The following is a 26827-nucleotide window of genomic DNA, read 5'->3' as shown; positions in this document are numbered from 1 at the left end:
AATGAGCCCTAATTGAAGCCCCTGAACTCTACCTGTCTGACATGTACTGTGCTGCTGCCATATGATGACTACATAGCTCCACTGAATAGCTTCCACATGAAACTGATTTGAGATACCTGCTATCAAGAAGTGGCCGAATGTTTGGGTTTCCAGGTAACAGTGATGTGATACATATACACCTTTCATATCTCAACCTTTATTGGAAGGTAGATTTTGCACTTTTCCACCAAGACCTCCACACTGCCCTCTCTTCCTCTGTGCACCTGGACATTTTACCAGTTTGGCTTGATGGTCTTTTCTGCTTCCTCTCTCCTATATTCCTAGTTGAGGATCCTCATTAGAAGAGTCTCCTACATTCCAGAATAAACTGATTTGAGAAAATACTTGCTATCAAACAGTAGAAAACGTTTTGGATTTCCAGGTAACAGCGATGCGATAGATATGCACCTTCCTTATCTCAACCCTTATTGGAAGGTAGACTTTCCACCAACTTTTCTATCAAGCCCTCCACATTGTACTCTCTTCCCCTGTGCACTTGGACATTTCATCAGTTTGGCTTGATAGACCCACTTGGTCTTTTCTGCTGCCCCTCTTCTATGTTCCTATGTTGAGGACCTCATTAAAAGAGACTCCTGTATTTCAGATGAAATTGATTCATGAAAATACCTGCTACGAAGAAGTGAACACATTTTTGGATTTCCAGGTAACAGAGATGCAATCCACACACACCTTCCTTATCTCAACCCCTATTGGAAAGTAGACTTTGCACCATCTTTTCCACCAAGACCTCTACACCTTTCTTTCTTCCACTCTGCACTTGGACATTTCACTGATTTGGCTGGATGGACCCTGTGGTCTTTTCTTGCCACCTTTCTTCTATGTTCCTATGTTGAGGATCCTTATTAGAAGAGTCTCCTGAATTCCATATTAAATTATTTCAAGAAAATAACTGCTACCAAGAAGTGGACACGGTTTGGGATTTCACGTAACAGCAATACAATCTACATACACCTTTTTTATTTCAAGTCTTATTGGAAAGTAGACTTTGCACCATCTTTTCCATGAAAACCTCCACACCAATATCTTCCACTGTGCACAGGGACATTTCACCAATTTGGCTTGATGGACCACTTGGTCTTTTCTGCTGCCACACGTCTATGTTCCTATGTTGAGGATCCTCATTAGAAGAGTCTCCTGCATTCAGATGAAACTGATTTGATGAAATACCTGCTACCAAGAAGTGGACACATTTTTGGATTTCCAGGTAACAGTGATGCGATCTACATATACAGTACATTCCTTATCTCAACAATTATTGAAAAGCAGACTTTCACCATCTTTTCCACCAAAACCTTCACACCATCCTTTCTTCCACTGTGAACTTGGACATTTCACTGATTTGACTTGATAGACCTTTTTGTCTTTTCTGCCACCTCTCCTCTATGTTCCTATGCTGAGGATCCTCATTGAAGAGTCTCCTGCATTACCAACGTCTCTTCCAAGATAAACATTTCATATTTCTAGACACAATAAAAGTATGAATGGCGAAACCGTCGTTTACATTATGTCTCTGCTCCACAGATGGCTTTCATTTCAGGAAAGGGAAGATATTAAATAGTGAGCGCAGTTTGTTGATGATTATAGTTCAAGCGTATTTGGCTTCCATGAGATCGTCGTTTCCTCTAACATCTGTGTAGTACAGTAAGAAGTCCGAATGGGGCAGCTATGACTCTTTTGGTCCTTGCAATGAAGAGTAACAAAATATATATTGATAAGTGATATGTGGAAGAATTTCTTTGTTTCTGTTAACCAAGGGAATGGTGGTGAGGTGGTCAGTTTGACAACCAGGCGAACTGGGGTATTCACACATTGCACATGTTTTTACTCTCATCATGGCGCCTAGGCAAAAACTCATGATTCCACCCTTGTATGATGTGATTATGGACAGGGGGCTTCATAGTTAAATTTTTATAGGGTCCTAAAGCTAAAGCTGACCATACACACAACATCCAAGAACAAAAAGCTGAGGCTGTGGTGGGCACAGGATCAGCAAAACAGGACAGGCTTAGCCCAGTTTGATGAATCTCCATTTATGCCAATACCCACAGATGGTGAGCCAATCACTGAATCTGAATCCAATAGAACACCTTTTGAGATGTGGTAGAACTGTTGGCAAAAATACATAATGCCACCCTTGTATGATGTGATCATGTTAGAATAATCTACAGCTAGCAATCTATAGCTGTGTTACTGGAGGAAGCATGAAGTCTGCTTTTGATCTGTATAGAACACCATACAAGAAAAAGGAGAGAGGCTCGTTTGAGCTATAAAGAGCCTTATGACTCCTCTCAACATCTCCTGTACCCTGTTTTTTCTACTGTTTTGAATATACAGTAACTATGAATGTTCAGAGTTAGACAGGAGAAGAAAACAGATCAAGCAAAAAGCTATAATTTTATTTTATAAATTATGATAACGTTTTGCTTGTTTTGTTTCCTTCTCTTGCCTTCCTCTGGACATTCATAGTTGAGGCTTGGTGTTGATCCCTTACAGCCAGGGGCGGACTGACCATTTGGAAACTCAGGCACTGTCCGAGGGCCCGGGGTCAGTAGGGGGCCCCATGAGATGCCCCTGGTACCTTTTTCATAGACTTTTTTGAATTTGGGCAAGGACATAGGGGCCCCATGATCCCCTATTGCCCAGGGGGTCAGTAGGGGGCCCCATGAGATGCCCCTGGTACCTTTTTCATAGGCTTTTTTGAGTTTGGGCAAGGACACAGGGGCCCCATGATCCCCTATTGCTCGGGGGCCCCATGAGCTGTCAGTCTGCCCCTGCTTACAGCTGAGGTTTAATCTGCTTATATTTTATCTCCCTGGTTCCTTCCTCCCCCCTCATCAACATGCTGATGACATTTTTAAATAAAAGCTTTCTGTTTTCATTACACACCTTAGCTATGGCTCTGTGCTCCTCTATGCAATGCAGGCAGGTCATGGCTGGTGGGAGGGGACACAGGGTGTTATTCATAGCTTCCTGAAAACATCACAACACTCAGGCTTCAGCACATTTTGCATTTTTTGAAAATAAAACCTGTCCATTTTCAGTGCATACCTTTTTTTAGTCCCAGTGACACCATCACTGGGTCTCTGTGCTTCTCTATGCAATGCTGGTAGGAGAAGCTGCTTGTACATAACTTCCTGAAAATACCACAGCACCCTGCCTCAGTACTCCTGTCAAGAGCCCTCAGTCCTTATTCAAGCAGTGGGCTGCCTGTTGGGAGGAGTTATACAAATATCAAAAAGCCTTGATGGGTGGATGTTAGTCTGGATGAGTGGGCATTCCTAGGCAAACTGAATTTGCTAGGTAACACCTACATGTGATGCTTAGCCTCCATGATTGAAATGGGCGAGCCAGGGACAGTCAGGCTAGGGAAGAAAGACCTAGATGACACTGGATGTCCTCCAGCCAGGAAATTAGGTGGGCTCTATCTGACTTGCTGCAGTTTCTAATGCACATTGTGAGAAGCTCACAGTGTGCAGTGAAATCAGAGTAAGCCATTTCAGTCCAGGAGAGGACTGAAGTGAAGGATGGAGGTCGGATTTAAACCTTCAGACAAACCGACCTGCAGATATTGAGGAGTGGGAAAGGTATGACTCGAGGACTCTCCTTACCCCATTCTTCTTTCAGGAATAAAGCGGCAGTCCTGGGAAGACTTGGATCTGTGGGCTGCTATGAATCATCTTTTCCACAATCCCTGGGAAGGAAGCTGGACTGTTATATGGGAGAGGGAGGCAGTGAAAGTGACCATGTGGGTTAGACTATACAATCAGTGGAGAACATATGGACTCATTTACAGGCGATGTAAATCCAGTCAGTAAATTCTCATAGACGCTTTAACAAGTTTGTCTCATTTCAGTTTTTGTTTTCAATTATTTCAAATCTGCAGCTTTCATCAAATGGGAATTCTAGACAGATTTAAAAGAAAAAAAATTAATAAAGCTCTGTAACCATTGTTACTTCATTTTTTTTTTAAATACAATCAGTGTAACTATCTAAATGTGACCTGGTATCAACCTTCTATACAGAAGAGCTCAAATGGGGAGTGCGGGGGGGGGGGGGGGGGGAATGAGCACAAGAAGCCAATTGGGTGCAAAAAGGGCATGATGATAAGAGGATGGAGCAGAGTGACAGAGCGATGAGCTCATCACTGAGCTGTTGCTGATTTTCCTGTCCAGTCACAGGCTGGGGGCTAGTCCGGGATGACCTGGCCTCAGCAGAAGTGGGTTGAATGATAGGAGGAAAGATCAGAGTGACAGAGTGATGAGTTTATTACTGAGCTACTTCTCCTTTCACTGTCCAATCAAAGGTTAGGGGCTGGTCTGGGATGACCTGGCCTCAGAGGAAGTGGGTTGAATGATAGGAGGACGGATCAGAGTGACAAAGTGGCAAATTTATTACTGAGCTACTTCTCCTTTCACTGTCCAATCGAAGGTTGGGGGCTGGTCTGGGATGACCTGGCCTCAGAGGAAGTGGGTTGAATGATAGGACAGATCAGAGTGACAGAGTGATGAGTTTATTTCTGAGCTACTTCTCCTTTCACTGTCCAATCAAAGGTTGGGGGCTGGTCCGGGATGACCTGGCCTCAGAGGAAGTGGGTTGAATGATAGGAGGACAGATCAGAGTGACAAAGTGGCAAATCTATTACTGAGCTACTTCTCCTTTCACTGTCCAATCGAAGGTTGGGGGCTGGTCTGGAATGACCTGGCCTCAGAGGAAGTGGGTTGAATGATAGGACAGATCAGAGTGACAGAGTGATGAGTTTATTTCTGAGCTACTTCTCCTTTCACTGTACAATCAAAGGTTGGGGGCTGGTCCAGGATGACCTGGCCTAAGAGGAAGTGGGTTGAATGATAGGAGGACATATCAGAGCGACAGAGTGATGAGTTTATTTCTGAGCTACTTCTCCTTTCACTGTCCAATCGAAGGTTGGGGGCTAGTCTGGGATGACCTGGCCTCAGAGGAAGTGGGTTGAATGATAGGACATATCAGAGCGACAGAGTGATGAGTTTATTTCTGTGCTACTTCTCCTTTCACTGTCTAATCAAAGGTTGGGGGCTGGTCCGGGATGACCTGGCCTCAGCGGCGTGAGTTGAATGATAGGAGGAAAGATCAGAGTGACAGAGTGATGAGTTTATTATTGAGCTACTTCTTCTTTCACTGTCCAATCGAAGGTTGGGGGCTGGTCTGGGATGTCCTGGCCTCAGAGGAAGTGGGTTGAATGATAGGAGGACAGATCAGAGTGACAGAGTGATGAGTTTATTACTGAGCTACTTCTCCTTTCACTGTCCAATTCAAGGTTGGGGGCTGGTCCGGGATGACCAGGCCTCAGAGGTAGTAGGTTGACTGATGCTGGACATCATTGATAAGCTGAATATTATTTCAAGCAGGATCTTGGCGTAACATGTGAACGAACCCTTAGTTATTCACAGTAACTGAAGGCTGATGTCATTCTAGCAGATTACTCATTCAAGGCTGAGGGGAGAATGTCGCAAACGGCACCTGTGCAGGTGCAGAATGACCTTTGGTCTTTAATCATTCAGAATGTCTGAAGGTCAAGTTTGGTCCGCACCTGTGCTACTGCTGCTGCCTAGTACATTACACGTTCAGGGCCCTCCTGGATTGGAGGTACTACATACAGTAAACTGATGCAGCATCTGCCTTGATCTAGCTGTTTGTAATCTCCAGTGATTACATGGGTGCAGTGTAGAGTAGAAATTGTAAGATGCAAAATTGTAAGATCACCTAATGGACTAATTCAGATTGTCTGAAGGCTAAAGTCATTCAGTGCCACTGTTGCTGCTTTGTGAATGATTCATTCAGGGACAGGGGAAGATATAAACAAAAACAAAGTGTCATGCAGCAGCAGAATCACATTTTATAGTTTATATTCAGAGCTGCCCATACACATCTCAACTCTACGGACATACACATGTAAACATTCTGCACTACGGGCCATTTTTTAACACAAGATCTTCCATTCACAAGATCCTGCATCCATTCTAGTGTGCATGAGCCCTACAGCATTTTGATACATCACCACGTCAGTTCACAGCCGGTCCAGGACCCGAGCATGCAGTTCTCACAGACATCCACAAAAGCCTTGTACTTCAACTATCAAGCTGGCTTTTCCATCAGTCTTCTTGGCCCAGAAGACGAATTCATAGTAGTGGAAAAATTGAAACCCGCATTGTATTATTTGACAAAATTCCATGTCAGCTGAATAGTTTAGCATGTGCTAAGACATTTAAAGGCTGGATTCATTACCTGGTGGCTTATGCTAAGCTGACATATAACTGACATATTGAGAAGTGCTGTCAGGAATTCCTCGTCGGTGAAAAGAGATCATTTCTTAAAGTCATAGAAGAAAAATGTCACTTTAAGGCATTATAATGGCAGCTGTCTAACATCAAAAGCTTTACTTTTTGTGTGCAGTGGGTCTTGAGTGCTATCCACATCTCCATGTTGAGTAATGTGAGTATCTGTGCCTGTGATATATTACCTAAGTCTTGTCCATTCCCCATCACCTGCCTTTTCAGATACGATAACCTTTGTTGAAAGTAGGGTGAGCTTTAAAATAAACCCCTGATGCTTTTTTTTATGTCTCCTGGTTTCGAAGCATGCACTTCCTACAGTAAACCAGTGCAGACACTGCCTTGTTCTAACAGTTTGTGATCTCCAGTGATTACATGAGCGCAGTGCAGAATACAGTAAACTCATGCAGGCACTGCTTGTTCTAACAGTTTGTAATCTCCAGTGATTACATGAGCGCAGTGCAGAATACAGTAAACTCATGCAGTCACTGCTTGTTCCAACAGTTTGTGATCTCCAGTGATTACATGAGCGCAGTGCAGAATACAGTAAACTCATGCAGGGACTGCTTGTTCTAACAGTTTGTAATCTCCAGTGATTACATGAGCGCAGTGCAGAATACAGTAAACTCATGCAGGCACTGCTTGTTCTAACAGTTTGTAATCTCCAGTGATTACATGAGCGCAGTGCAGAATACAGTAAACTCTTGCAGGGACTGCTTGTTCTAACAGTTTGTAATCTCCAGTGATTACATGAGCGCAGTGCAGAATACAGTAAACTCATGCAGGGACTGCTTGCCCCCTGAATCCCCCAGTGGTGTCCCCCCTAAAGCCCCCAGTGGTGTTCCCCCTAATGTCCCCAGTAGTGTGCCCCCTGAAGTCCCCAGTGGTATGCCCCTCTGAGGCCCCCAGTGGTGTGCCCCTATGAGGCCCCTGTCCTTCTCACCCCACCCACTGCCCTGCAACCTACTGACCACTTTACACTGTCCTACATCCCATTGACCTCTGTACACTGCCCTACATTCTACTGACCTCTGTACACTGCCCTACATCCTACTGACCTCTGTACACTGCCCTACATCCTACTGACCTCTGTACACTGCCCTACATCCTACTGACCTCTGTACACTGTCCTACATCCTACTGACCTCTGTACACTGTCCTACATCCTACTGACCTCTGTACACTGTCCTACATCCTACTGACCTCTGTACACTGCCCTACATCGTACTGGCCTCTATACACTGCCCTACATCCTACTGACCTCTGTGCGCTGCCCTACCTACTACTTATACTTGCCAGAACTCAGAACAGATGACCAGGCCTGAAACTTATCAAGCAAGTCAACCTTCAGTACCAGGTGTTCTGCCTTCATGATGGACTCCAGCATCAGACTTGAGGGGGTGGGCAATTACTCCCCAGACATGAAAATATTGTGAATGAACGTGAATGCCGGCTTTCTGGCTGAAGCTAATTTTTAGGATAGGCTGGATTTATAGTTCTACAATGACATTAGTTTTATTATATTTTTCTAAGTTTCTCCATGCCATCATTGTCCTTACTTTTTAATGAGGGTTTGCTAGGTAACTTCTTAAAAAAAAAAAAAAGGAGCCACACCCCAGGGATCTTTGATCTTTTACATGGTGTCCAGGTAGATCTCTACCTCTCCAAGGTTGCCAACCCCTGGTTTACTGTATTTATTGCAATATATATCCATTTTGAATTCAAATTCATTTTCAAATTCAGATTTGTTTTGTTATAATTTTTTTCAGATTCATTGAAATTCATTACAATTGTGATTCAGAAATCCAAATAAATTTTGTCTGAATTTCGATTCTTAATTAAAAAAATTGCACATGTATACAGCTAAGCCCATATATTGTCACAGGAAAGCAGGTCACATATATGGAAGCAGACATATAACATTATTAAGTCAAGTTGGAATTTAAACCATAATCACAGCTGTGCAATGCAAAAGAGCTACCCATTAAGTCAGCGGGTTGCTCACCTTTAAATACCCATAGGCTGGCCACAGTTCAACAGTATAATAGAGCTTGCATAGGTCTGCAGGTCCCTATTGGTCACTTCATGTAATGAGTAGCCGTACTGGCCAAAATGGAGATGTGGGGGTACACAATTATCCAAGCTTTGGCTGAAATTTGAAGATTTTGAAGTCCTGGGGATCATTGGGGAAGGATTTATATTTTTGCAGCCACCTGGTGGATCACTAGTATTCAGATCTATTGTTTGGTCGCAGGTCACAGGACTGGTAGCTTTGGTTGCTGATCGTTTTGACTTTAGTTAATTATTGGTTTGAAGTGTTAAGGAAGTTAAGGTCTTGGGTTCATTTTTAGGCCTAGTTTTGGGGAATTAAAGGGTATATAAACCCTAATAATAAATATCTATTTGCTTCATTTTTGTCTGTTAGGCACGCCTTATTGCCCAGGGTGGCCTAGTGGTTAAGGAGTTGGAATTGTTGGTTCATAACCCACTTCCAATATGAAGTTGTAACTCTATGCAAAATAGGAGTACAGTATGTTGGAAATGTCATTTACTAACCATTGTGAAACAAGGCACTCTCAGTGATAAGATAAGTGATAAATTAATATCACTGAGGAACACGGATTATTTTCCCCCAGGTAAGGAGGAGAGCACAGGAAAATGGTTTAAAAAAGAAGATATCCATTTGAGAGATATAATGGAAGGACAGGAATTGAGAACACTTAAGGATTTGAAAAAAGATAAAAGGGATCTTTTCATTAAAATAGATGAGTGGAAATATCACCAATTAAAACACTTTGTCAGAAACCTTCCAAAACCATTGAGATCGAGAAAGGACTGGAATCTGTTTGAGAGGTTGTTAGAAACACGAGGTGATGGGAGGCGAGGCACGGCAAAAATTTACAAGACCCTCACTGAGTTAGACACTTACACAAAGCCAATGTATATAATAAAATGGGAAAGAGATTTGGGAATAGAGATAGATGAAGACAAACAAAGGAAAATATATAGATTAATACACGAGAATATAAGTATGAGAGAGGTGGAGGTAAATTGTAAGTGTTTAACGAGATGGCTCATTACACCGAAGGTTGAGTATAAGATATGTGGGGAAAATTCACAAGAGTGCTGGAGGGGTTGTGGAAAAATAGGCACATTATATTATATATGGTGGGAGTGCCCGAAGATCCAAGGTTTCTGGGAGATAATTGTCCAACTAATTGAGAATATCTCTGGGATAAAGATAGGACTGGACCCAGATGTATGTCTACTACATAGTACAGAGTTATCAGTAAATAAATATAAGGACTCGGGTATATGGTGCTACCTGAATGCGGCGAAGGGTTTGATACCTAAGTTTTGGTATAGACCAGAGGTGCCGAAGATAGAGGACTGGGTGGAAAGAACGAATCAAATTTGCAAGATGGAGAGATTGTGTTATATGCAGGAAGACAGGATGGAGTTGTTCTCTAGGAGGTGGAGAAAATGGGAAGAATTTATGGTGAAATATATGAAGTAGTAATGCGAGAAAGATGAAAGGATTTACATACCCCATATTCTTGTTGGGAAAAGAGATAATAGAATAATGCAGAGTGGGTGGGTTCATGGGGGGGGGGGGGGGAGGTTTTTATTTAAGGGAAGAGGGGAAATTAGATAGAGGGGGGGAAGTAAATGGAAATAAAGATAGCAAGAAATGGTATTAATGATATGGAAATGTTTTTTTTTGTTGTATGAGAATAATGATGAAAAATGTATTATATGTGAAAAATGAATAAAAATTTAAATTAAAAAAAAAAAAAGAAACAAGGCACTCTCATCCTCAACTTCATCCGATGGTTGAAAGGGCATTCCCATTCCACAGATGCAAGGTAGGCAGAAAACTTAACGCTTAAGTGAAATTTACTATAAATAAGCAGGCTAGCAAATCGCATTCACTCCACCAGATTTATAATGGCGTGTTTTTTTTTAAAAGTCTGCCAAGTACCTAAAAAGTTTATTCAGCAGTTAAGTGACCGCAATTACAGCCCAAACATAACACCAGTTTTTTTCTATTCCTCAAGAGGCTGACAGCCAAGCTGGGCACGGAAGTTCTACAGGGCTGGGCAAGAGGGTGGGTCAGCTTGTAATGGCACAGACTGACAAAGAGAGTGCAGGGATGGCATTCTTTGGCACTACATCCTGTAGATTCCAAACAAAGAAGAGAGTAAGCAATTTGACTATGCTACCACAGATATGCAACTGTGGTTAGCATGGTCAGAAGAGAACATGAAGCCCTGCAATATGAAGGGGACTGGCAGGACCACCTGGTATTTAGTACTGTCCCACAAAAAATAAAAGGCAGCCCTATACATATAAGGAAGGTAAGAGGCATGCAAAAATATGGATATTGTTTGGTTTAACGTACACTTTAAGCATTAAAGTCAGTAAACTCAAGATCTTAGGAACAAAGTCCAAGGTCATTGGTATGCACTGAGCTGCAATCTTTTTAATTGACTTATTGTTTCTCCTTAAAGAGTAGCAATATATCTACACCAGGATATCCTCAGTATGAAGTTGCAACAATTATGTTGGACATGTTATCTTTACTGGGCATCGTAGCATTCCCATCACATGGTACTGCCACCCAAGAACAGTGCCATACTGGTCAACGGGGCATTCTCATTTCACAGATGTTGGATAGACAGGCCTTTAGCATGGAGTAAGTTGATTCAAGCACAGGGCTTTCTTGCTGTTAATGGTAGATACAAGAAGGCCTACACTGACAGGATTACTTTTAGCAGCAATTAGCTTGCACCAGGAAGGCCTGATAGTGGTTAGTTGCATTCAGTTGGACGTCTTCAGCTTGGAGAAGTTACAAAAGGTCTTCAGACATTAGACAGCAAGTCCAGCTGTATGTGACTAACTAGTACCAGCTATACCATGACTTGGATAAATGAACTAGAGGACATATCTGCACCAGGATGGCCGAGCGGTTAAGGCGTTGGACTTAAGATCCAATGGATGTATATCCACGTGGGTTCAAACCCCATTCCTGGTATGGTTTTTCAGTTATTTGAAACAATGAGAGCAATACTTCAGGCTGCTCCATCCTCTATGTAGGAAATGAACAAGGGAAATTGAGCATTATAAATTTCCATTCATTTTTTGGTGGTGAAATTTTAGTATTTTGGTAAAATGCATCGGAGTCAATGGTGATGTTTAGATGGATTTGGGGGCTTTTGAGGCTAAAATGGACTTTAAATGGTTCCTGGGAGTTACACAACTGCCAGTAAGTGCAGGCTTGGGACAAATATAGTTCTATATTCAAAAAAGTAAAACAAAACCAAAAACATTAAAAACAAGGAGGAGACTGGATGTTTCTATGTTTCTTTTTTTTTTCTTTCAACTCTGCCGGACCTGTTTTTCTCAATAAAAAGTGTCCCTCGTTAGCCTCATTATGTTGGGTTTTTTCTCTCTATCTAGATCATGAACAAGGAAAAGGGAAATTGAGAATTTTAATTTGATTGAGTTGATTCAAGCACAGGGCTTTCTTGTTGTTAATGGTGGATACAGGAAGGCCTACACTGACAGGAGTACTTTTAGAAGCAATTAGCTTGCACCAGGAAGGTCTGATAGTGGTTAGTTACATTCAGTTGGACGTCTTCAGCTTGGAGAAGTTACAAAAGGTCTTCAGACATTAGACAGCAAGTCCAGCTGCATGTGACTAACTAGTACCAGCTATACCATGACTTGGATAAATGTGACAGAGAGCATACCTGCACCAGGATGGCCGAGTGGTTAAGGCGTTGGATTTAAGATCCAATGGATGTATATCCACATGGGTTTGAACCCCACTCCTGGTATCAATAGTACAGTGTTTTTAGAATTGTGCTAGAAAAAGGTATCACTAAATTTGGAATCAAAAATATTTTGTTTTGTTATTGCATTATTTGTTATTCTATACCAGCCAACCAGGGTTCCTTGGAACTCAAGGGTTCTTCCAGAGATTGCTAGGGGTTCCTTGAGCTGTGGCTGATTAACCTCCCATTCTATGGTGCCTGGTTATTACCAAATCTAATGCCACTTGCCAAAGGCAATGGCATGACACCCAAGAGCTATTTTGATGTCTCTAAAGGTGGCTTTCAGACCCCCAACTGTAACGGAATACTTTTTCTTACTAACTACCAATGTATGGATCATTCTTCTCACTAACCGCCAATGTAAGGAACATTCTTCCCACTGACTACCAATATAAGGATCATTCTTCCCACTGATCACCAATGTAAGGGACATTCTTCCCACTGATCACCAATGTAAGGAACATACTTCCCACTGATCACCAATGTAAGGAACATTCTTCCCACTGACTACCAATATAAGGATCATTCTTCCCACTGATCACCAATGTAAGGGACATTCTTCCCACTGATCACCAATGTAAGGAACATACTTCCCACTGATCACCAATGTAAGGAACATTCTTCCCACTGACCACCAATGTAAGGGACATTCTTCCCACTGATCACCAATGTAAGGAACATTCTTCCCACTGACCACCAATGTAAGGGACATTCTTCCCACTGATCACCAATGTAAGGAACATTCTTCCCACTGATCACCAATGTAGGGAACATTCTTCCCACTGATCACCAATGTAAGGAACATTCTTCCCACTGATCACTAATGCAAGGAGCATTGTTCCCACTGATCACCAATGTAAGGAACATTCTTCCCACTGATCACCAATGTAAGGGACATTCTTCCCACTGATCACCAATGTAAGGGACATTCTTCCCACTGATCACCAATGTAAGGAACATTCTTTCCAATGATCACCAATGTAAGGAGCATTCTTCTCACTGACCACCAATGTAAGGGACATTCTTCCCACTGATCACCAATGTAAGGGACATTCTTCCCACTGATCACCAATGTAAGGAACATTCTTCCCACTGATCATCAATGTAAGGAACATTCTTTCCAATGATCACCAATGTAAGGAGCATTCTTCTCACGGACCACCAATATAAAGAACTATCTTCTCAAAGTCCACCAATGTAAGAGTCATTGATTTTACTGACTTCTGAGGAATGAATTCAAGCTGGGAGGGGTTCTTTGGGACACAACATTTTTTCAAGGTTTCCTCTAGGGAAAAAATGTTACCAAAGGATGTTCTACACAAGCGCAAAGAAAATTAAACCTGGCTCTCATGTGCTGTGTACGATTGCCTGGGCCTCTGTGTGTTGTGTGGTGGACACTCAGTATGCAAGTCGTGGCTTCGGATTTCACATCAAAGAGCCCTCACCTCAATTCTCAGCCATGCCTAGAGTATGTGAGTGCAGTTCTCTTCTGCCCCATGCTGATTACACAATTCCACGCATTCCATCACTTCCTCCCAATCCAATACCTAGTGAAGGTAACACATGGGCCTGGGGCACCCCACCCCGATGTAGAGAGCCAAAATCCCCAGCGGACCTACAGTCATCCAATTATGCCCTGCAGTTCCACATACTTTGAAAGATGAATGGAATGGACTGTTTTGATTAACAGAGTCTGTTTGTAAAGATTGTTTAAAAACATTCCTTATTGATTACAGGCTTTTTTTTACAATTCATGTTTTTGCCCGTTGATAAAATTTGCTCATTCATGACTAAGTATAATAAAAAACAGGCTAAGATCACAGGGTCTCTGACTATCAGGAGCATTATGAGTGTTTTTCTCATCATACAAGACTGCAGAAAACATGTTTTTATAGGAAGACTTGCAATCAAATAAAGGGAACGTCAGGAAACCATTAAGATTCTCTTAGATTGTAAGCTCCAAGGAGCAGGGCCCTCCTAACCCTCTTGTATTGAACTGTATTGTTGATTTATTGTCTCCCGCAGGGGCGGACTGACCATTGGGAAACTCGGGCACTGCCCGAGGGCCTGGGGTCAGTAGGGGGCCCCATGAGATGCCCCTGGTACCTTTTTCATAGGCTTTTTTGAGTTTGGGCAAGGACACAGGGGCCCCATGATCCCCAATTGCCCGGGGGCCCCATGAGTTGTCAGTCCGCCCCTGGTCTCCCGTTATATTGTAAAGCGCTGAGCAAACTGTTGGCGCCATATAAATCCTGTATAATAATAAAAGATTACATTAACCCATTCTCATTCGCAATCTGTATAGTAATAGTCCCCGCCCCATGGCAAGGACACATTAAAAATGTTCTCCCCTATGGGAACAAGACTTCATGAGTTTTTCATCTCCCCACTGATGACCAGTACTGGTCAGAGTGATTCCTGATCATGTGGTCACTATTGTCACGTATTGCCATATTCATCATCTCTGACATGAAACATAGTGGGTGTGATAACAAGACGTGCCATCATCCCTGTCAGAACAAATGTGGAAAGACCCTCTTTTTGTGGGACCTTAAAGGCACAGACAAAACCAATGTCCTTTTTTCCTCTTCTTCCTTATGTTTATCTCCATTTGTCTGGGAGGTCCTTGGAAATATTGGCCACATCTACTTAATTTATGGTTTTAGCCACTTGGTGGTCTTCTCATGTTCTCCGCCCCTATGTGGGGCTATGTGTCATGTGTTCTAACCACTTCTGAAGAAGAGATTATTATCTGTGTCGAAATGCGTGCATGTTTTGTTCCTTGTTTCTCCCATCTATGTATTTACTGTGACAGTTGCATCATGTATTACCGCCACATTTTGTGTTCACATGTTGCTTTTAATCTTCTGTATAAATAAAAATAGCCTATAAAGTTTATATTTTTTGATATGAAGTTATTGGGTTTGTCTGTGCCTTTAAAGTTTCCACATATCATCTCTGACATGGTGATCACATACAGATTGGAGGCTCCATTGACAAAAATGAAAGCCCACAGCCTGCAGATGAACACTCCAACATTTTTAGCCTGGAGGTGTCATTTATTTATTACTGTAATTGTCAGACACAGTGGCACTATTAAAAAAATACATTAATTTAACAAAATAGAAAGAATGTGAACAAATATATATTATTTTACATATTTGCATATAAGGCCCCATGTACACAGGACACTTCTGAACGATGGAAACTGACTGCTGGAAAACATAGGTAAAAAAACGTCTGTTTAGCTGTGTTTATGTGCGTTTGCGTTTAGAAGCATTTTTTAAAGATAAGCACAGGAGAACCTCCCAAATGCCCAGAATGCACTGAAAAGTGGTAAATTATTAACTATTTCAGACTGTTTCAGAGAAATACGGAGAGGAGAAGCAGAGACAGCAGTATGTGTTGAGATTAGTTTAGGTGTGAGTTGCTTATTAACATTTCTTTTGTTTCCAAGGCTGGGAAAGGTGTCTGGTAGAGGGAGTCATTAAGGCCACCTGGCAGGGGGTCTTCATGAGGAAAAACACAGGAGGCAGTTTTTGATAAGTCCTTTATTAAAAAAACAAAATGTAAAAATATGTCCCCCCCCCCAGTGTAGATCCATTGTCAATCACAATGCCCGCTGCACCGCCAACCCAAAAAAATTGGCTGATACTCATGGGCAGAGACTGACAATGGGAGGGGATCTGGGATCTGGGGGCCCCCTTGTTAATGGGAAACGTACATATTCACTAGCACACCTTGGATCTCCAATACGGTCCAAAAAAGGTTTTTATTGCGACGTCATGAGATGTCAGATGATGGGGGTGGTGATAAGTTCTTGGTTTTGATTGGTGGTTTATGTATATATATTCTGCATAGTCACTGTTGCACCCTTATCCCATGCCTGACGAAGGGGTCCTGAACGGCTCCAAAACATTCTTTTGTGATGTGATCTTTTAGCAATAAAAACCTTTTTTGGACCATATTGGAGATCCATGGCGTACTGGCGAATATGTACGTTTGCCTATGATGTTTCCAGTTCCAGCAGGTAGTTTCTACAGCAACCGCCATTGATGAGCTGTACTTCCAGGAATGAATTCGAGGGGAATATAGATAAAGACAGGGGCAGGCTGACCATTTGGGAACTCGGGCACTGCCCGAGGGCCCGGGGTCAGTAGGGGGCCCATGAAATGCCCCTGGTACCTTTCATAGGCTTTTTTTGGGTGGTTTGAGTGTGGGTGAGGACACAGGGACCCCATAATCCCCTACTGCCCGGGGGCCCCATGAGTTGTCAGTCCGCCCCTGGATAAAGATTAAAGATTCTGATAAGCACCCCAACCACAGACCCCCTACAACCACTGGCTAGGGTTGAGGGGAAGAAGCCCATGTCCCCATCAACATGGGAACAAGGTGCTTTGGGAGGGCAGAGCCCCCTGCCCTATAGCACCCTCCCATGTTGAGGACATGTGAGCTGGTATGGTTTTGGGGGGGAGCACTCACTCGTTTCACCCCCTTACCTGATCTGCAGAGCTGCATGCTCAGATAAGAATCTGGTACAAATTTTGGGGGGACCCAACACCATTTTTGTTCTTTTGGGGGCAAACCAAAGGGCTTGATATGGATTGGGGAAGTACCCCCACAGTGTTCTTTTTTTCAAAATTTTTAATTGCTGGCAATTCTTTTTTTTTACATTCAGCTGTCAGCGGGGAATCATTTGACAGCTGATGAGTTGTTACCGCATGTTTTCACTTAATAAAATAACACACGTGGTATTTTAGTAGCGTTTTTTTAGTGCACGCCAACATTTTTATTTTTTTAACCGCAGTGGGGTATCTTACCGCATATTTGGATGCGGTAAGATATCGCTTTGTGAATTGTCCCCATAATTATACAATTTTTTTTGTGAAATATAAAAGATGATGTTGCATCAAGTAACTCGATACCAAACATGTCAAGCCTTAAAATTGCACATTGAATCTAAGGCAGCCCTTTCCGGGCTCAGGCTATGCTGACTCCTGTCACACAACAACAAAATTGTTGCACTCTTGTGATAGCGATCGTTGTAAAAAAAAATCTGTATGCTTTTCTGGTTTCAATTAAAGCCAGCATTGTTTTAGATTTAGACTGGGGAGGGGTTCGAATTCCTGAGAGGTTTTCATTTCTATAAGACAGGGGTCTCCGAACTACGGTAGCTACAAGATTTTATCTGGTCCCCAATATGAACTGATTACTGATTCTGACATAAGTAAAAGGCAGAACTCTAAAAGCACCCTGACATAAGGAGGACTCTAATGGGGAATCTGAAGTAAAGGGGACTCTGATGAGGTTCCTGATGCAAAAGTGATCTACAATAACAAGGACCCTGATCTAAGGAGGAATTCTGATGGGGAATCTGATGTAAGGATGGAATCTGATGAGGATCTTGATGTAAGGGGGGACTTTGATGGGGAATATGATGTAAGGATGGACTCTGATGAGGATCTTGATGTAAAGGGGAACTCTGATGAGGATCCTGATGTCAGCGGGGGACTTTCATGAGGATCTTGATGTAATGGGGAACTTTGACGAAGATCTTGATGTAAGTGGGGACTTTGATGAGGATCCTGATGTCAGGGGAGGACTTTGATGAGGATCTTGATGTAATGGGGGACTTTGAAGAGGATCTTGATGTAAAGGGGGACTTTGTTGAGGATCCTGATATCAGAGGGGGACTTTGATGAGGATCTTGATGTAATGGGGGAAATGGGGGACTTTGATGAGGATCTTGATGTAATGGGGGACTTTGATGAGGAACTTGATGTAATGGGGGACTTTGATGAGGATCTTGATGTAAGGGGGGACTATGATGACAATCCTGATGTGAGGGGGGGGCTTTGATGAGGATCTTGATGTAATGGGGACTTTGATGAGGATCTTGATGTAATGGGGACTTTGATGAGGATCTTGATGCAAGGGGGGACTCTGATGAGGATCCTGATATGAGGGGGGGGGACTTTGATGAGGATCTAGATATAAGGGGGGACTTTGATGAGGATCTTGATGTAATGAGGGACTTTGATGAGGATCCTGATGTCAGGGGGGGCTTTGATGAGGATCTTGATGTAATGGGGGACTTTGATGAGGAACTTGGGGTAATGGGGGACTTTGATGAGGATCCTGATGTCAGGTGGGGGACTTTGATGAGGATCCTGATGTCAGGTGGAGGACTTTGATGAGGATCCTGATGTCGATGGGGGGTGGACTTTGATGAGGATCTTGATGTAATGGGGGACTTTGATGAGGAACTTGATGTAATGGGGGACTTTGATGAGGATCCTGATGTCAGGGGGGACTTTGATGAGGATCTTGATGTAAGGGAGGACTTTGATGAGAATCCTGATGTCAGGGGGGGGCATTAATGAGGATCTTGATTTAAGGGGGGGTTTTAATGGGGACCATGATATAAGGAGGATCTTGATAAAAGGGAGAATTTTGATGGGGACCCTGACATACATTTAAGGCAGAACTCTAATGGGGACCCTGATGTAAGGGGGACTCTGATGGGAAATCTAAAGTAAAGGGAAGTTTGATGAGCATCCTGATGTAAAAGGCAATCTAATAGGGACCCTTATGTAAAGAGGGACTCCGATGGGGACTTTTCTGGCCCGCAAATATCTGTAAACGATACAATGTGGCACTCATACCATAAAATATGAAGACCGCTGCTATAGAAATATAGAAAGAAGCACTAAGAGGAAAGAGTCCGAGATGCTTTTTATTGTTCTTAATTTAACCATATAAAACAGCCAATGCATTTTGGGGGCCAAGACACTCCCCCTTCATCAGGCCTACAAAATAGATATAAAACAAGACAATAAAGGAAACTTGTATTCAAAATCATATGTTATTCAAAGTGTGTCAATTATGAACGCAATCATATGACAAAAAAAATTAAAAAATATATATAAAATAAAATGAGATGTCAAATTTTTATCTAATACATTTTTTTTTCTATTTTTTTTATCATATGATTGTGTTAATAATTGATACACTTTTAATAATATAAACTGCTCAAAAAAATTAAAGGAACACTTTTTAATCAGAGTATAGCATGAAGTCAATGAAACTCCGGGGATATTGATCTGGTCAGGTAACTAGCAGAGGGGGTTGGTCATCAGTTTCAGCTGCTTTGGTGTTAATGAACAACAGGTGCACTAGATGGGCACCAATGAGACAATCCCTAAAACAGGAATGGTTTTACAGGTGTAGGCCACTGACATTTTTTCCCTACTCATCTTTTCTGTCTGTTTTTCACTAGTTTTGCATTTGGCTCGGGTCAGTGTCACTACTGGTAGCATGAGGCCATACCTGGACCCTACAGAGGTTGCACAGGCAGTCGAACTCCTCCAGGATGGCACATCAATATATATCATTGCCAGAAGGTTTGCTGTGTCTCCGAGCACAGTCTCAAGAGCATGGAGGAGATTCCAGGAGACAGGCAGGTACTCTAGGAGAGCTGGACAGGGCCGTAGAAGGTCCTTAACCCATCAGCAGGACCAGTATCTGCTCCTTTGTGCAAGAAGGAACAGGATGAGCGCTGCCAGAGCCCTACAAAATTACCTCCAGCAGGCCACTGGTGTGAATGTCTCTGACCAATCAGAAACAGACTTCATGAGGGTGACCTGAGGGCCCGACGTCCTCTAGTCAGCCCTATGCTCACTGCCTGGCACCATAGAGCTCGATTGGCATTTTCCATTGAACGCCAGAATTGGCAGGTCCACCACTGCTTTTCACAGATGAGAGCAGGTTCACCCTGAGCACATATGACAGACATGAAAGGGTCTGGAGAAGCCGTGGAGAACATTCTGCTGCCTGTAACATGGTTCAGCATGACCGTTTTGGTGGTGGGTCAGTGATGGTCTGGGGAGGCATATCCATGGAGGGAAACACAGACCTCTACAGGCTAGACAATGGCACCCTGACTGCCACTAGGTATTGGGATGAAATCCTTGGACCCATTGTTAGATCCTACACTGGTGCAGTGGGTCTTGGGTTCCTCCTGGTACACGACAATGCCCGGCCTCATGTGGGGAGAGTATGCAGGCAGTTCCTGGAGGATGAAGGAATTGATACCATTGAATGGCCCCCACGGTCGCCTGATCTAAATCCAATAGAACACCTCCGGGATATCATGTTTCAGTCCATCCTACGCCGCCAGGTTGCACCTCAGACTGTCCAGGAGGTCCGTGATGCCCTGGTCCAGATATGGGAGGAAATCCCCCAGGACACCATCCGTGGTCTCATTAGGAGCCTCCCCCGACGTTGTCAGGCATGCATAAAAGCACGTGGGGATCATACAAACTACTGAGTACCATTCTGAGTTGCTGCAATGACATTTCAGCAAAATGGACTCGCCTGCTGCATCATTTTTTCACTTTGATTTTCAGGGTGTCTTTGAATTCAGTCCTCTGTAGGTCGATCATTTTCATTTCCATCAAACGATGGGGCGTCCTTACATTCCTAACACATTACCCCGTCCATGTCAGTATAGAGATCCAGCAGGTGATTATTCCCCATTGAGATCTGATGTGTTTTCAAAGTGTTCCTTTAATATTTTTTGAGCAGTGTATGATTTTGAATACCAGTTTCCTTTTTTATTGTCCTGTTTTATATCTGTTTTGTAGTCCTGATGAAGAGGGAGTGTCTTGGCTCCCCCAAAATGTGGCTTTATATCATCAGATTATGAGCAATTCAAGCATCCTGGGCTTCCTCATATTGGTTTTTGGCACTCCTTTCAATATTTCTATGGTGTGAGTCATTCCTAGGTGCGCATTGAGGGAAGCGCTGTTGTAAGCAAGCCACCATCACAGAACCAAAGAACTTGTTTAAAAGTTTGTCCTTGCTTGATTGCAGCAGCTCTTTAACCACTTAGCGCCCACCCCCCCACAATGTACGTCGCTCCCCAACTCCGGGTTTTGAGTGCGCACATGCGCGCCCCCCAGCCAGAACCTGTTGTAATTGTATACAGCGGAAGCCTGTCAGAAAGTCCTGTCCAATGGTTTGCGGGACCTGCTGATCAGCTGCATCCAATCACAGCCAAGAGCTCTGAGTTGACAATCAACACAGAGCTTTGTACAGAGGGAATGATCCCTGTGTTTCTCATCCCTGCTTTAGAGATATCTTAGTAAATGCACCACACTTTACACATGTTACACATAGTTAGGCACACATTTAACCCCTTGATCACCCTAAATTTTAACCCTTTCCCAGACAGTGTCATTAGTACAGTGACAGTACATAATATTACCACTCATCACTGTATTAATTTCACTGGTGATGTAAGTGGCAGTTAGTCAGTTCTCCCCAGCGTCAGTTACTGTCAGATTGGCCGCCGCACTATTGCAGTCCTTTTTTAAGTTGCTGATCACCACCATTAGTAGTATAAAAAAAAGAGAGTAAATTCCAGTATATATACTATAGTTTGTAGGCGCTATAACTTTAATTCAAACCAATCAATATACACTTATTAGGATTTGGTTTGTAGCAGAATACATTTTGGTCTAAATTTATGAAGAAATTCGTTTTTTTTTTTTTTTTTTATTGGATATGTTTTATAGGAGAAAGTAAAAAAATACAGGTTTTTTTTCTAAAAGTAATTTATATCGCAAAAAATATAAAATCCATTGGTGATCAAATACCACTAAAAGAAAGCCTAATTATGTGAAAAAAATTATATTAATTTCGTTAGGGTACAGCGTTGCATGACCGCACAATTACCATTTAAAGCTGAGTCCCACCCAAAAGGGGAAGTTCCGCTTTAATGCTTTGCCCCCCGCTCCCCATTAAGGACTGGTACCTTTGGGGAGCGGGTATCCGAATTTGACAGGTTCCCCTCTCCTACTTCTGCTGCGATCGGCTAGGCGATCGGAAGCAGAAGTTGTCCTCCCCTCCCTCCCCGCAGTCTTCTGGGACACGTGACAGGTCACAGAAGACTACGGGCCATTCACAAAGCGCAACACTTCTTGCACATGTGCAGTGAGCACCCGGCTGTGAAGCCGCAAGCTGTCACAGCCGGGTGCCCACACTAAAGATGCCGGCGCCAGGGAGAGAAGACAGCCGGTGAAACCAGCGGTGGTGAGGACAGGATGGACTGATGGACAGGTAAGTGTTTGTATTTTAAAAGTCAACAGCTACAGTTTTTGTAGCTACTGACTTTAAAGTAGCACAGTGTGGTATAGCAAAAAATGGCCTGGCCATGAAGGGGGTAAAATCTTCCAGAGCTCAAGTGGTACATATTTTTAGTTTCAGGTTTTCTTTGCTGTCTATGCCCCCGATAGGAAAATTTACTTTAATCTTAGTGACCATTGTCAATGGGGATCAAAATATAATAAAATCTAAAATTTTTGAGTTACCCGAAACAAAATAAAGGAAAAATCTCCCAATGAATGCACCTGTCACAGTGACAACTGCCATAGAAAGTATTTCACTTTGGTGAGATTCCTACAGGACAGGAGGTGAAGGTTAAGCTCTCTCACAGATGACAAAAAAAGAAAGGGAGAACAGAAATGATCCCTTGTTGTGGAGCTACCCCAGCAATGGAAGGCTTGAATGCTCATGTAGTCTATGGGGCCAAGAAAAGCAGTTTTAATTACCCAACTCTTCTCCCCCAGCAGCTAGTGCTCTCCTTCACTCCCCTATGCTCCAGTGGTGGACTGTCCCCCAACTTCCTCACATCCAATGCAGGACTATGGGCTCTACATTGTACTGACTGATGTCAGAGGACTAGCATTCGCCAGAGGATTGGGGAGAAAAGACTGCAGGGACTGTTCTTACAACCCAGGAGAGCCAGCAGGAGTGGAGGATCAGGTAAGTAGAAGCGTTTTTTACAATCCCCTAGACCTAAAGGGACAGTGCCATGGCAAAGGAGCATTTTTGTTTTCCCTGGAGTGCAGCTCCAACCATTCAATGTCCAAAAACAGTATTGGCTTTCAATATGTCACCATTCCCACACTCCTACGACACTGTGGCAATGAACGTACCATATTGTCATCAGAGGGGTGCTAATGAGCCTTGCGTCTGTTAACAGATTTTCCTTTTATTTTCAACTGGAATGTGGCAGGACTCCATTCCACTGCCCTGTCCTCAATGACTTGTCACTGTTAAACAAAGAAGCCGGTAGAGGATGTGTTCTGTACTACTCACTTCCTCTTCCAGCTTCTGTGTTTAATAGTAGCAGCTGGCCTCAGTTGTACCAGCCCCACTGCTTCTCTCTGCCACTTACAGCTGAGTGGTGAGAGAGCCCCTGTATTGTGTGTGGGGGATCCTGTACTGTGGGGGGGCTCTATACTATAGAGGGGGCACCTGTATTGTGGGAGTGGGGGCTCTGTGCGTGGGGAGGGGGGATCTACACTTTTGGGGACCTCTGGGGGACTATGTACAATGGAGAAGCCACCAGCCCCACTGCTTCTCTCTGCCACTCACAGGTGAGTGGTGAGAAAGCCCCTGTATTATGTGTGGGGGATCCTATACTGTGGGGGGGCTCTATAGTATGGAGAGGGTGCCTGTATTGTGGGGGTGGGGGCTCTGTGCGTGGGGAGGGGGGATCTACACTTGTGGGGACATCTAGGGGACTCTGTACCATGGAGAAGCCACCAGCCCCACTGCTTCTCTCTCCCACTCACAGGTGAGTGGTGAGAGAGCCCCTGTATTGTGTGTGGGGGATCCTATACTGTGGGGGGGGCTCTATACTATGGAGAGGGTGCCTGTATTGTGGGGGTGGGGGCTCTGTGCGTGGGGAGGGGGGATCTACACTTTTGGGGACCTCTGGGGGACTCTGTACCATGGAGAAGCCACCAGCCCCACTGCTTCCTCTGCCACTCACAGGTGAGTGGTGAGAGAGCCCCTGTACTGTGTGTAGGGGATCCTGTACTGTTGGGGGTTCTGCACTGTATTTGGGGGGGCTCTGTACTATTGCAAGGCTCTGTAATGTGGAGGGGGGCTCCTGTACTGTTGGGGGGCTCTGTACTTTGTGTGGGGGCTCCTATACTGTTGGGGGGCTCTGTATTGTGGAGGGCTCTGTACCAGGGGTGGACTGACCATTTGGAAACTCAGGCACTGCCCGAGGGCCCGGGGTCAGTAGGGGGCCCCATGAGATGCCCCTGGTACCTTTTTCATAGGCTTTTTTGAGTTTGGGCAAGGACACAGGGGCCCCATGATCCCCTATTGCCCGGGGGCCCCATGAGTTGTCAGTCCGCCCCTGCTCTGTACTGTGGATGCTCCTGTACTATTGGGGGGCTCTGTACTGTGTGGGAGGCTCTGTACTGTTGGGGAACTCTGTACAAAGGGGGGCTTTGTACTGTGGAGGGACCTGTACTGTGGAGGAGGGTTTCTGTATTGTTTGGGGGCTCTGTTCTGTGAGAGTGACCTGTATTGTGGAGGGGGGCTCCTGTATTGTTGGAGGGCTCTGCACTGTGTGTGTGTGTGTGTGTGTGTGTGTGTGTGGGGGGGGGGGGGGGGGGACTCTGTACTGTGGGAGAGATCTGTATTGTGGGGAGGGGGCTCTTTACTGTGGGGGGCTCTGTATTGTGGGGTGTTGGGGGTAAAGTCATTTTTGATTATACACTGGCCTGTGTTACCCACTCCTGAGTCCTGTGACCTTGGTGTGCACTCCTATGCCCTGTGTGATGTGCACTGTGTTACGTATTCCCGAATCTTACGCCTTCAGCAATATGCAGTTCTGAGCTTTGACAACACCCACCATTTTGCACAGCACAGATTTGGCAAGGGGGATTTAAGCACCTGTACCTATTGTCTAACAAAAAAACCCAAGTTAGAAGTGCACATTGTCAATCACATGGGGGTGTCCAATTTTCTTGGAAAATCTTTATGTAATCTGACCAACCTTTACTCCGGTCAGTGAAAAGACCAAAATCAGACAATTCAGTTCTTAAGTGGAGTGGCATGAAGTAAAAGAGACGGGTCCCAAGACAAAGTGAAAGATAACCTGCCATCCACTTTAGTGAAAGTAGCAGTTATATCCTTTCTGTAGAAAATAATTACAAATTCAACTACGTAGGCAAGGTTATGGTACTAATAAAATCTAAAAACAGCAGTGGTCTTCCGTTGATTGCTCCAGGGAAAACATGAAAATGCTGCAGAACAAATGAAGATTCCATCTACCATTCCATAGCTGATGATAGACTGTGCAGCCTCTGTAACTGAAGATGACTTGAACTATGTGTCAGTAGGACTCTTCATCAATTACAATAAAATTGGGTACTGCCCAAACCTTGATGACAGTTCCCAGGGACCAACATAACTCAAATCAATTTGCATTCCCATCAGTTGTAAGCAAGGAGCGGACATTTATAAGCTGCACAGTAGCTATTTACAACAGTACCCCCCCCCCCCCTTTCCTTCAAGATTCCTTCAAAACTAAGAACAGAGACACAAAAGACAAACAAAATGTTGACCTGAAAATTCAATAAAATTTTCACATCTAAGCTACAACATACTTTTCAAGGTAATATGTAACAATCTTTAATTATCGACTGTGTCAGAAACATTTGATGCACAGATTGGGGAATATTGCGCACATGGAACAACATACCCAATAGACTCAAACTGGAAAACCATTTGTCGGCCAGGTAGCAAAATTTACAAAATTTGCAAACTGTGGCATGAACAAAGGGAAAATTTGCAATTACAAGAGGCATGAAGTATAAGTAACCTGAGTTAGCTGGATTTCCATTTTTTTCATCTACACATAAATGCCTTCTGATACTTTTCTACCACTTAGTTGGATTTCGAATACTTTTTAGAAGCTACAGCTAGAGTTGGGGACAAGCTCGATTCATGGAAAGTTCGGAAATGTTTGAACTTACCCGTTGTCTAAGCAGCTTGTAGAAATCCCTCTAGTCACAGTCTGCAGCTCATAACCCAGTCTTCTGTATAATAAATCCCATAAAATATGAAGAATTGGGTTTGGGTTCTAGGAAACTTGATGTGTCCAAGTTTTTCTTCCTACACGGATGCAATCTCACCAAGCCTCTGCCATCCTGCAGCTGTCTACTGGGGCCACCAGAGATAGTTCTCGGAGTCAGCAGTTGCTTTCTATAAAATTGGCTTTCCTCAGCTGGAAGTCTGCACAGAGGAAAAATTACTCACTGAATGGTCTTATTCTCCCTTCGTCCCAAGACTTGCACTCTCTCTCTCTCTCTCTCTTGCTCTGTTTTAGATGTACTTAACATCTGTGGAATGCTAATGACTGACAGATGAAACGGACAGAAAAAGACACCCAAACCAGTGGTGGCTTGGGAGGAAGTGGATTTTAACATGGGAGATTGCAGTGAGCATTAATGTCCTTTCAGTCTGTGCCCCCCTATTGCCCACTTCACTGCCTGCCCGGGCTGTGTAAATATTATTCCTTGAATAACTCCATACCGGAGGGAAACATCTGCAGATGCCGCACCGAAGGTGGAGTGTTTATGATTTGACAAAACAAGGATTCTGGTTACAGTAGAAAGGGCATGACCTCATCACGGCTAATTCCAGGCCAATACTCCTTTAATTCCAACTAAAACGCCTGACTTTTTACAGATAAGGAAGAGAGTAGGCAATCAAGAGTCCTAATACAAAACTTTTAAAAAGTTTCTTATGGAT

At 43.6% G+C, this 26827-nt stretch overlaps 1 protein-coding gene and 2 non-coding genes across 3 annotated transcripts in view; 2 read left to right on the top strand and 1 right to left on the bottom strand.

The window, feature by feature from the left end:
* Positions 1 to 26467, bottom strand: part of LOC149445375 (uncharacterized) — a 193857-nt gene extending 167390 nt beyond the window's left edge. The window contains exon 1 of the mRNA XM_089653871.1: positions 26050 to 26467. The gene's annotated coding sequence lies outside the window, so the exon portion shown is untranslated. The remainder of the gene's footprint in view (positions 1 to 26049) is intronic.
* Positions 11321 to 11403, top strand: TRNAL-UAA (transfer RNA leucine (anticodon UAA)). The gene has a single exon. It is a non-coding gene; the product is annotated as a tRNA-Leu (tRNA).
* TRNAL-UAA (transfer RNA leucine (anticodon UAA)) lies at positions 12126 to 12208 on the top strand. Its single transcript has one exon. It is a non-coding gene; the product is annotated as a tRNA-Leu (tRNA).
* Positions 26468 to 26827: the final 360 nt, after the last annotated feature.

This window comes from Staurois parvus, unplaced genomic scaffold (genome assembly GCF_062004578.1).
Source record: "Staurois parvus isolate SC_StPar_1 unplaced genomic scaffold, SC_StPar_1.0 ptg000723l, whole genome shotgun sequence".
NCBI classification, from domain to species: domain Eukaryota; kingdom Metazoa; phylum Chordata; class Amphibia; order Anura; family Ranidae; genus Staurois; species Staurois parvus.
This window is presented reverse-complemented; position numbering and strand designations above follow the sequence as displayed.